Below are 12,076 nucleotides of genomic sequence, written 5' to 3'. Positions count from 1 at the left end.
TCTATATAAAATTCTAGAAAATCCAATCTCATATGTAGGGGCAGAAAATAAATCAGTGGTTGCCTGGGAAGTATAACTTTTAAAGAAGCACAAATCTTGAGGGGTGAAGGATATTTATTATCTTGATTGTCTTGATGGTTTCATGGGTATAGACTTGTGTCAAACTCATCAAACTGTACTCTTTAAATATGTGCAGTTTATTGTACATCAATTATTCCTCAATAAAATCATTAAAAAGTACAATATAATAATCTAAACAAAAAACCCACCCACAAACATTAGCCCCAGTTTCAAATGCCTAGCATGAACAGTATCCAGATGCATAGAACTAGTTACCTCAAAAAGAAGAGTTTATGAATTTTTTTCTTCTGGTTTTACTGAGATGTAATCGACATACAGCACTGTAGAAGTTTAAGGTGTGCAACATCTTGATTTGACTTACATACATCATGCAGTGATTATCACAGTAAGTTTAGTGAACATCCATCATCTATGGATACAAAATGAAAAATAGAAAATACATATTTTTCTTTGTGATGAGAACTCAGGATTTACTCTTAACCTCATATAAAACATACATCAGTGTTAATTATATTTATCATGGTGTACATTATATCCCTAGTATTTCTTTATCTTGTAAATTTGTACCTTTTGACTACCTAATCCAATCCACCACCCCCACCCCCCACCTCTGATAACCACAAATCTGATCTTTTTTTCTATGAATTTGTTTGTTTGTCCGTTTTTGAAGTGTAACTGACCTGCAACACTACAACACTACATTAGTTTCATGTACACAACATAGTGATTTGATTTTTTTTTTTTTTTTTGGTCACACCAAGTGGCTTGCAGGATAGTTCTCCCACCACGGACTGAACCCAGGCAGTCGGCAGTGAAATCATGGAGTCCTAACCACTGGACCACCAGGGAATTTTCCCTGATTTGATTTTTTTATACATTTCAAAATGATCACGATGATAAGTCTAGTTGCTTCTGTCACCATGAGAATATATTACATAATTATTAACTCTATTCCCCACACTACATTTCATCCCCATGGCTCATTTATTTTGTAACTGGAAGTTTGTACCTCTTAATCTCCCCACCTATTTCTCTCCCCTCCCACCCCCCCCCTCCCCTCTGGCAGCCACCTGTTTGTTCTCTATCTGCGGGTCTGTTTCTGTTTAGTTATGTTCGTTCATTTGTTTTGTTTTTTAGATTCCACATATACGTGAAATCATACAGTATTTTTGTCTTTCTCTGACTTATTTCACTTGGTATAATACCATCTAGGTCCATCCATATTGTCACAAATGGCAAAATTTCATTCCTTTTCATGACTAATATTCCATTGTGATATATATCCCATTGTGATATGTGATATATACCCCATTGTGATATATGGTATACCCCCTATATACCCCGTCTTCTTTATCCATTCATCTATTGATGGGCACTTGGGTTGCTTCTTTATGTTGGCAATTGTGAATAATGCTGTAATGAACATAGGGGGGTGCATATATTTTTTTCAAATTAGTGTTTTTATATTCTTTGGTTAAACACCCAGGAGTGGGAATTGCTGATGGGCAGAGCCAGGTCCCAGGGTCTCTGGTGGCAGTGCCCTAGGTGTTCCAGAGTTGGTGTCAACCCACAGGTGGGTAGAGCCAGCACCCATGGGGTCCTGAGGCTGGTGACCACCTCCTGATGGGTGAGGCCAGGTCCCGGGGCTAGTGCTGGCCCACTGGTGGACGCGGGTTGGAGACAGATCCTGGGCTCTCTGGTGGGCAGGGCTGGGTTCCAGAGCAACTGAATCCCAGGGAAGCTGGCCTGTTGTGTCCCCACCTAGCTAGCTGTGTGGCTTGCAGTGTCCCAGTTCTGGTCACTAGCAGCTGGCAGACAGGGCCGGGTCCAGACTATAAGCTAGAAGCTACAAGGAGGATTTCAAAATGACACTTGGCAGCACAAGTGTTCTCGTGGGGGTATGATCTCCCCAAAATGGCTACTGCCGGTTTCTACGTCCCCAGAGTGAGTCTCATTGCCTCCTTCCTCTCCAGGAGGCTCTCCAAGATCAGCCAGTGGGTCTGACCCAGTCTCCTTTAAAACTACTGCTTCTGCACTGGGTCTTGGAGCATATGAGATTCTGTGTGTACTCCAAGAGTGGAGTCTATATCCCCCAGCCCCTCCGAGTTTCCCAAAAGCAAGCCCTACTAGCCTTCAAAGCCAAATGTTCTGGGGGCTTGTCTCCTCAGAGCAGGACCCCTGGGTCTGGGGAGCAGGAAGTGGAGCTCAGTCCCCTCACTTTTTAGGAAGAAACTCTGCAGTTGTAATTATCCTCCCATTTGTGTGTCACCTACCCTGGAGTATGGGTCTTTAGTATACCTCATCTCTGACCCTCCTAATTGTATCATTGTGCTTCCTTCTTTATATCTTCAGTTGTAGAATATCTTTTCTGCTAGCCTTCAGGTGGTTCTCATCAACAATTGCGCTTTAGATCGTTGTAATTTTAGTGTGTCTGTGGGAGGAGGAGAGCTCATGGCCTTCCTACTCCACCATCTTGGCCGCTTCTAGGATGAGTCTCAAGTTTATGAATTCTTACACCTGAATGGCTCATCCTCAAGCCTTGGGCTTTTTGCCATTAAAGAGTTAGCATTAAAATTGATTCACATAGTTCTAAGTTGAGCCCCAAGAAACTTTCTCCCTGCTTCTTTGACTCCATATTATTTTCTCTTTCCTGAACTACTGTAGCACTTGAAGTCTCCCTCACAATTTTATTGCTAAAACTTTATTTAAGCACTAAGTGTCCATCATTCTTTGCAAATGGTTTCATGGGTGTCTGAAACTAGATCATGAGTTTCTTGATTCCTCATATCACATATTCTGTTTTTAAAAGTGATATCCTGGGACTTCCCTGGTGGCTAAGTGGTTAACAATCCACCTGCCAATGCAGGGGACACGGTTCGATCTCTGGTCCAGGAAGATCCCACATGCCGCAGAGCAACTAAGCCTGTGTACTGAACCTGCACTCTAGGGCCCTCGTGCTACACCTAGAGTCCGTGCTCCGCAACAAGAGAAGCCACCACAATGAGAAGCCCATGCACCGCAACAAAGAGTAGCCCCTGTTCGCCACAACTAGAGAAAGCCCACACACAACAACAAAGACCCAACACAGCCAAAAATTTTTTAAAAAATTAAAAAGTGATATCCCTTTGCACCTAGCACACAGCTGCACAGAGTAAGTGCTTGTATGCATTTGCCTTAAATACTAGGAATAGAATCCATTATATAGGGTGACTGTGTTACTAGATACAGCAGTTATTTGTGTTATAGGTATTTGAGTTCTTATTCCAAACCATAATGATTTTTTTGTGATGGATTTCCCCAAAATTACAGTGGCAAAAGACATATTTTTTGGAACAATATTTGATTCATCTCTGTTTTAATACGGAGAAACATGAGAGTTTGAAATCAGAGATACTAGGTTGCAATCCTAGCTCTGCCTAGTTCTGTGGCCTCAGACAAATTTAATATCTGTGACCCTTAATTTCTTCATCTGTAAATAATAATATCTACCTTATAGCACTGCTTTGAATATTAGCATTAATATATCTAAAGTGCCTGGCACATCTGAAAAAGGGCAAAGCCATTAATTAATATAACAAAAAGTTACATACTATGGAACTGCTTTTTGGAAAACAGCTCTATAGCCCACAGGGAGAGTATCACTGTAGTACATCCTAATGCAGTATTTGATGTTCCTAATGATGATACCAAATGAAATGTAAATTATGTTCCATGTAATCAACTTAATCAGACACAATAATGCATTTTAGACATGAAAAATATTTAAAAAGAAAAATTTCAGGCTGGATTGGTTCAAGATGGCAGATTAGAAGGACATGCTCTCACTCCCTCATGTGAGAGCACCAGAATCACAACTGCTGAACAATCATCGACAGGAAGACACTGGAACTCACCAAAAAAGACACCCCACATCCAAAGACAAATCAGAAGCCACAATGAGATGGTAGGAGGGGTGCAATCACAATAAACTCAAATCCCATAACTGCTGGGTGGGTGACTCACAGACTGGAGAACACTTACACCACAGAAGTCCACCCACTGGAGTGAAGGTTCTGAGCCCCACGTCGGGCTTCCCAACCTGGGGGTCTGGCAATGGGAGGAGGAATCCCCAGAGAATCAGACTTTGAAGGCTAGTGGGATGTGATTGTAGGACTTTGACAAGACTGGGGGAAACAGAGACTCCACTCTTGGAGGGCACACACAAAGTAGTGTGTGCATCGGGACCCAGGGGAAGGAGCAGTGACCCCATAGCAGACTGAACCAGACCTACCTGCTAGTGTTGGAGAGTTTCCCGCAGAGGTGGGGGCTGACTATGTCTCACCATGAGGAAAAGGACACTGGTAGCAGAAGTTCTGGGAAGTACTCCTTGGCTTGAGACCTCCCAGAGCCCACCATTAGCCCCACCAAAGAGCCCAGGTAAGCTCTAGTGTTGGGTTGACACAGGCCAAACAACCAACAGGGAGGGAGCCCAGCCCCACCCATCAGCAGACAGGCAGGCTAAAGTTTTACTGAGCTCTGCCCACCAGAGCAACAGTCAGCTCTACCCACCACAGGTCCCTCCCATCAGGAAACTTACACAAGCCTACTAGAAAGCCTCATCCACCAGAGGGCAGATTGCAGAATAACTACAATCCTGCAGCCTGTGGAACAAAAACCACATTCACAGAAAGATAGAAAAAAGGAAAAGGCAGAGGGCTATGTACCAGATGAAGGAACAAGAGAAAACCCCAAAAAAACAACTAAATGAAGTGGAGATAAGCAATCTTCCAGGAAAAGAATTCAGAATAATGATAGTGAAGATGATCCAGGACCTCGGAAAAAGAATGGAGGCAGAGATCGAGAAGATGCAAGAAATGTTTAACAAAGACCTAGAAGAATTAAAGAACAAACAGAGACGAACAATATAATAACTGAAATGAAAAATACACTAGAAGGATTCAATAGCAGAATAAATGAGGCAGAAGAACGGATAAGTGACCTGGAAGACAGAATGGTGGAATTCACTGCTGCGGAACAGATTAAAGAAAAAATAATGTAAAGAAATGAAGACAGCCTAAGAGACCTCTGGGACAACATTAAACACAACAACAATCGCATTATTAGGGTCCCAGAAGGAGAAGAGAGAGAGAAAGGACCAGAGAAAATATTTGAAGAGATTATAGTTGAAAACTTCCCTAACATGGGAAAGGAAATAGCCACCCAGTCCAGGAAGCGCAGAGAGTCCCAGGCAGGATAAACCCAAGGAGGAACACACCAAGACACATAGTAATCGAATTGGCAAAAATTAAAGCCAAAGAAAAATTCTTGAAAGCAGCAAGGGAAAAATGACAAATAACATACAGGGGAACTCCCATAAGGTTAACAGCTGATTTCTCAGCAGAAACTCTACAAGCCAGAAGGGAGTGGCATGATATATTTAAAGTGATGAAAGGGAAGAACCTACAACCAAGATTACTCTACCCAGCAAGGATCTCATTCAGATTTGATGGAGAAAGCAGAAGCTTTACAGACAACCAAAAGCTAAGAGAATTCAGCACCAACAATCCAGCCCTACAACAAAGGCTAAAGGAACTTCTCTAAGTGGGAAACACAAAAGAAAAGGACCTACAAAAACAAACCCAAAACAATTAAGAAAATGGTAATAGGAACATACATATTGATAATTACCTTAAACGTGAATGGATTAAATGTTCCAACCAAAAGACACAGGTTCACTGAATGGATACAAAAACAAGACCCATATATATGTTGTCTACAAGAGACCCACTTCAGACCTAGGGACACATACAGACTGAAAGTGAGGGGGTGGAAAAAGATATTCCATGCAAATGGAAATCAAAAGAAAGCTGGAGTTGCAATACTCATATCAGATAAAATAGACTTTAAAATAAAGAATGTTACAAGAGACAAGGAAGGACACTACATAATGATCAAGGGATCAATCCAAGAAGAAGATATAACAATTATAAATATATTTGCACCCAACAAAGGACCACCTCAATACATAAGGCAACTGCTAACAGCTATAAGAGAGGAAATCGACAATAACACAGTAATAGTGGCAGACTTTAACACCTCACTTACACCAATGGACAGATCATCCAAACAGAAAATTAATAAGGAAACACAAGCTTTAAATGACACAACAGACCAGGTAGATTTAACTGATATTTATAGGACATTCCATCCAAAAACAGCTGATTACACTTTCTTCTCAAGTGTGCACGAAACATTCTCCAGTATAGATCACATCTTGGGTCACAAATCAAGTCTCGGTAAACTTAAGAAAATTGATATCATATCAAGCATTTTTTCTGACCACAACGCTATGAGATTAGATATCAATTACAGGGGAAAAACGTAAAAAACACAAACACATGGAGGCTAAACAATACGTTATTAAGTAACCAAGAGATCACTGAAGAAATCAGAGGAAATCAGAAAATACCTAGAGACAAATGACAATGAAAACACAATGATCCAAAACCTATGGGATAAATGAAATAGAAATGAAGAAAACAATAGCAAAGATCAATAAGACTAAAATCTGGTTCTTTGAGAAGATAAACAAAATTGATAAACCACTAGCCAGACTCATCAAGAAAAAGAGGGAGAGGACTCAAATCAATAAAATTAGAAATGAAAAAGAAGTTACAACAGACACCGCACAAACACAAATCATCCTAAGAGACTACAAGAAACTCTATGCCAATAAAATGGACAACCTGGAAGAAATGGACAAATTCTTGGAAAGGTATAACCTTCCAAGACTGAACCAGGAAGAAATAGAAAATATGAACAGACCAATCACAAGTAATGAAATTGAAACTGTGATTAAAAATCTTCCAACAAACAAAAGTCCAGGACCAGATGGCTTCACAGGTGAATTCTATCAAACATTTAGAGAAGAGCTAACACCCATCCTTCTCAAACTCTTCCAAAAAATTGCAGAGGAAGGAACACTCCCAAACTCATTCTATGAGGCCATCATCACCCTGATACCAAAACCAGACAAAGATACTAAAAAAAAGAAAATTACAGACCAATATCACTGATGAATATAGATGCAAAAATCCTCAACAAAATACTAACAAACAGAATCCAACAACACATTAAAAGGATCATACACCATGACCAAGTGGGATTTATCCCAGGGATGCAAGGATTCCTCAATATATGCAAATCAATCAATGTGATACACCATACTAACAAACTGAAGAATAAAAACCATATGATCATCTCAATAGATGCAGAAAAAGCTTTGGACAAAATTCAACACCCATTTATGATAAAAACTCTCCAGAAAGTGGGCATAGAGGGAACCTACCTCAACATAATAAAGGCCATATACGACAAACCCACAGCAAGCATCATTCAATGGTGAAAAACTGAAAGCATTTCCTCTACGATCAGGAACAAGACAAGGATGTCCACTCTCACCACTATTATTCAACATGGTTTTGGAAGTCCTAGCCATGGCAATCAGAGAAGAAATAAAGGAATACAAATTGGAAAAGAAGAAGTAAAACTGTCACTGTTTGCAGATGACATGATACTATACATAGAGAATCCTAAAGATGCCACCAGAAAACTACTAGAACTAATCAATCAATTTGGTAAAGTTGCAGAATACAAAATTAATGCACAGAAATCTCTTGCATTCCTACACACTAATGATGAAAAATCTGAAAGAGAAATTAAGCAAACACTCCCATTTACCACTGCAACAAAAAGACTAAAATACCTAGTTATAAACCTACCTAGGGAGAAAAAAGACCTGTATGCAGAAAACTGTAAGACATGATGAAATAAATTAAGGGGCTTCCCTAGGGATGCAGTGGTTGAGAGTCTGCTTGCCGATACAGGGGACATGGGTTCGGGCCCTGGTCTGGGAAGATCCCACATGCCGCAGAGCGGCTGGGCCCATGAGCCATGGGCGCTGAGCCTGCACGTCTGGAGCCTGTGCTCCACAACGGGAGAGGCCACACAAGTGAGAGACCCGCGTACCACAAAAAAAAAAAAAAAAAAAGAAATTAAAGGTGATACAAACAGGTGGAGAGATATACCATGTTCTTGGACTGGAAGAATCAGTATTGTGAAAATGACTGTACTACCCAAAGACAGATTCAAAGCAATCACTCTCAAACTATCAACAGCATTTTTTACAGAACTAGAACAAAAAATTTTTAAATTTGTATGGAGACACAAAAGACCCCAAATAGCCAAAGCAGTCTTGAGGGAAAAAACAGAGCTGGAGGAATCAGACTCCCTGACTTCAGACTATAATACAAAACTACAGTAATCAAGACAATATGGTACTGGCACAAAAATAGAAACACAGATCAATGGAACAAGATAGAAAGCCCAGAGATAAACCCATGCACCTATGGTCAACTAATCTATGACAAAGGAGGCAAGGATATACAATGGAGGAAAGACAGTCTCTTCAATAAGTGGTGCTCGGAAAACTAGACAGCTACATGTAAAAGAATGAAATTAGAACACTCCCTAATACCATATACAAAATTAAACTCAAAATGAATTAGAGACCTAAATGTAAACTGGACACTATAAAACTCTTAGAGGAAAACATAGGAAGAACACTCTTTGACATAAATCACAACGAGATCTTTCTTGACCCACCTCCTAGAGTAATGGAAATAAAAACAAAAATAAACAAATGGGACCTAATGAAACTTCAAAACTTTTGCAAAGCAAAGGAAACTACAAACAAGATGAAAAGACAACCCTCAGAATTGGAGAAAATATTTGCAAACGAATCAATGGACAAAGGATTAATCTCCAAAATATATAAACAGCTCATGCACCTCAATATTAAAAAAACAAACAACCCGGACTTCCCTGGCAGCACTGTGGTTAGGAGTTGGCCTGCCAATGCGGGGGACATGGGTTCCAGCCCTGGTCTGCGAGGATCCCACATGCCGTGGAGCAACAAAGCCCATGCGCCACAACTACTGAGCCTGTGCTCTACAGCCTGCGAGCCACAACTACTGAGCCCGCACGCCACAGCTACTGAAACCCGCGTGCCTAGAGCCCGTGCTCCACAATGAGAAGTCACCGCAATGAGAAGCCTGCGCACCGCAAGGAAGGGTAGCCCGCATTCGCTGCAACTAGAGAAAGCTTGTGTGCAGCAACAAAGACCCAATGCAGCCAAAAATAAATAAATACATGTATTTTTTAAAAACCAAAAAAAAAAAAAACACAAACAAACAACCCAATCAAAAAATGGGCAGAAGACCTAAATAGACATTTCTCCAAAGAAGACATACAGATGGCCAAGAAGCACATGAAAAGCTGCTCAACATCACTAATTAGTAGAGAAATGCAAATCAAAACTACAATGAGGTATCACCTCACACCAGTTAGAATGGGCATCACCAGAAAATCTACAAACAATAAATTGCTGGAGAGGGTGTGGAGAAAAGGGAACCCTCTTGCACTGTTGGTGGGAATGTAAATTGATACAGCTACTATGGAGAACAGTATGGAGGTTCCTTAAACAACTAAAAATCGAATTACCGTATGACCCAGCAATCCCACTACTGGACATATACCTAGAGAAAACCATAATTCAAAAAGGCACATGCAGGGCTTCCCTGGTGGCGCAGTGGTTGAGAGTCCGCCTGCCGATGCAGGGAACACAGGTTCGTGCCCCGGTCCGGGAAGATCCCACATGCCGCGTAGCGGCTGGGCCCGTGAGCCATGGCTGCTGAGCCTGCACATCCGGAGCCTGTGCTCCGCCACGGGAGAGGCCACAACAGTGAGAGGCCCGCGTACCGCAAAAAAAAAAAAAAAAAAAAAAAAAAAAAGGCACATGCACCCCAATGTTCATTGCAGCACTATTTACAATAGCCAGGTCATGGAAGCAACCTAAATGCCCATCAACAGATGAATGGATAAAGATGTGGTACATATTTGCAATGGAATGTTATTCAGCCATAAAAAGGAATGAAATTGGGTTATTTGTAGAGTCGTGGATGAATCTAGAGACTGTCATACAGAGTGAAGTAAGTCAGTAGGAGAAAAACAAATAACGTATATTAACACATATATGTGGAACCTAGAAAAATGGTCCAGATGAACTGGTTTGCAGGGCAGAAATTGAGACACAGATGTAGAGAAAAAACGTATGGACACCAAGGGGGGAAGTGGCAGGGGCGGTGGTGGTGTGATGAATTGGGAGATTGGGATTGACATGTATACACTAATATGTATAAAATGGATAATTAATAAGAACCTGCTGTATAAATAAAATAAAATTCAAAAGTTAAAAAAAAAATTCCAGCACTTAAAAATATAAATTCAACTCTGAAAATTCATTAATGAAAAATATTAGTTTCTGGGGAATTCCCTGGTGGTCCAGTGCTTAGGACTCGGTGCTTTCACTGCCAGGGCCCAGGTTCAATCCCTGGTCAGGGAACTAAGACTCCACAAGCCACACAGCGTGGCCAAAAAAAATTTTTTAGTTTCTATCAGTGCCAAATAAATGAGGCGCTCATCTTGTTTGGTGCTATTCTACCCATTATTTTAATGATTCACAAATCTATCAGTAATTTGGTAGCCATCCTGAGCAGGACTTTCTTGAAGGAACCCTCAAATCTGGAATGTCACTAGGTTCGTTGTCATGATTTTGTTTTCAAGACCAATAGCTTTGGAGGCAAATATAGAATGGAAAACTTTGGATCTTTCCCAACGGTAGAAAATGTAAAATTAATCACTTCAATAATAGATATTGTCTCTTACAGGTGAGTCTTCAGCTTTCTATGGAATTTCCCTGCTTTAATACTATTTAAAGTCTAACCAGTTGTGCAGTCAATAAAATCAGTGAAGAATTGTTTATCCATGATTAAAAGTTGATTACATCATTATTTTCAGAATATTAATGATGTTTAAAAAAGTAGTTTTAACCTTGGTTGATACAGCCTCCTGGTATTGAGATCACGGGTCTTGAAATGATAGATATTGCCCCTAACATGAATTATCCTCCACCTTCAAATCTTGCATATGCTGTGTTCCACAAAGAAACCTAGCTGACTTGTACGTCAAATCACAGTATATTAGGTAGGAATTGTATCTTCTGTAGGAGATACATCCTCTAGGCTTTCATGCAGCATAGCTAACCTTTAAGTGACTGTTGCATGCATGGCACTTTATAGTCTATAAAACCACACATGAAAACCTTGGAATAGTTGCTTTCTAGGAAATTCAAGTCACCAAAGATTCATAAACGGTATCAATGTGAGGTGAACATCTCATGCACGTCCTATGACCACTTCGGAGGATGTGAAGTCAGGGCTGCCCTGCAAAAGAGAAAATGATTCAGTAGATAATCTGAGGTGAGAGCTGTTAAACGAGTAGCTAGCTTACTAAGGTACATCATTGTTTGATATCTATCAAGAGGCACAGCATTCAGTTGTGAACTCCAGATTCCTCGAAGTTTGCAATCAGTTTCTTATCCACATGGTATCTGGGATTTTTAACAATTATTGATTTATCATGTAAATGATAAAAATTATATAAACAGTATTATATAATTTGTTGAAGAAACAGTATATAACTCCTAATTTAGCAGCAAGACTGACTGCCACGCACCAAACTTGATGAATATTGTGGACACTTTCCCCAAAATAGTATCAAAACATTTCATGTAGCTTTCACACAATGGAGATTTGGTTAAGCTGTTAAGTTTTTCAATTTTGTTGTACATGTCACCAGATAATTTAGCAAAAATCTGGCTTTCTTAAGAGTTTCTTAGACAAGTTGAATTTTACTTGGTCCCTCTGGAAACTACTAATTATGTCCTACTGTTAAGAAATAATTCAATTAAACAATTAATCACATATACTCATCCCACTGGGTTCTGCTTTGTGGAATTAACATTTTCTTACAGCCAAATGTGAAAAAAAATGTTAAAATATCCTTATTAGAATCTTTAATTTCAGCATGAATGAATTTTAAAATACAAAATGGGAAT

At 40.0% G+C, this 12,076-nt stretch overlaps 1 protein-coding gene across 6 annotated transcripts in view; it reads right to left on the bottom strand.

Moving 5' to 3' along the window:
• APAF1 (apoptotic peptidase activating factor 1) overlaps positions 1-11,403 on the bottom strand; it is a 119,488-nt gene extending 108,085 nt beyond the window's left edge. For 4 of the 6 annotated variants that reach the window (XM_067009935.1, XM_067009942.1, XM_067009940.1 and 1 more), the window contains exons 1-2: positions 11,011-11,394; positions 337-490 (exon numbers count right to left, since the gene is read on the bottom strand). The gene's annotated coding sequence lies outside the window, so the exon portion shown is untranslated. Of the gene's footprint in view, positions 1-336; positions 491-11,010 lie in introns of all 6 variants that reach the window. The other 2 variants (XM_067009938.1, XM_067009937.1) reach the window with 2 other exon arrangements.
• Between the last annotated feature and the right edge of the window lie 673 nt (positions 11,404-12,076).

The sequence above is a fragment of the Kogia breviceps genome, chromosome 12 (assembly GCF_026419965.1).
Source record: "Kogia breviceps isolate mKogBre1 chromosome 12, mKogBre1 haplotype 1, whole genome shotgun sequence".
Lineage (NCBI taxonomy): Eukaryota > Metazoa > Chordata > Mammalia > Artiodactyla > Physeteridae > Kogia > Kogia breviceps.
Note: the sequence above shows the minus strand (reverse complement) of the source record. Positions and strands in the feature narration are given on the sequence as shown.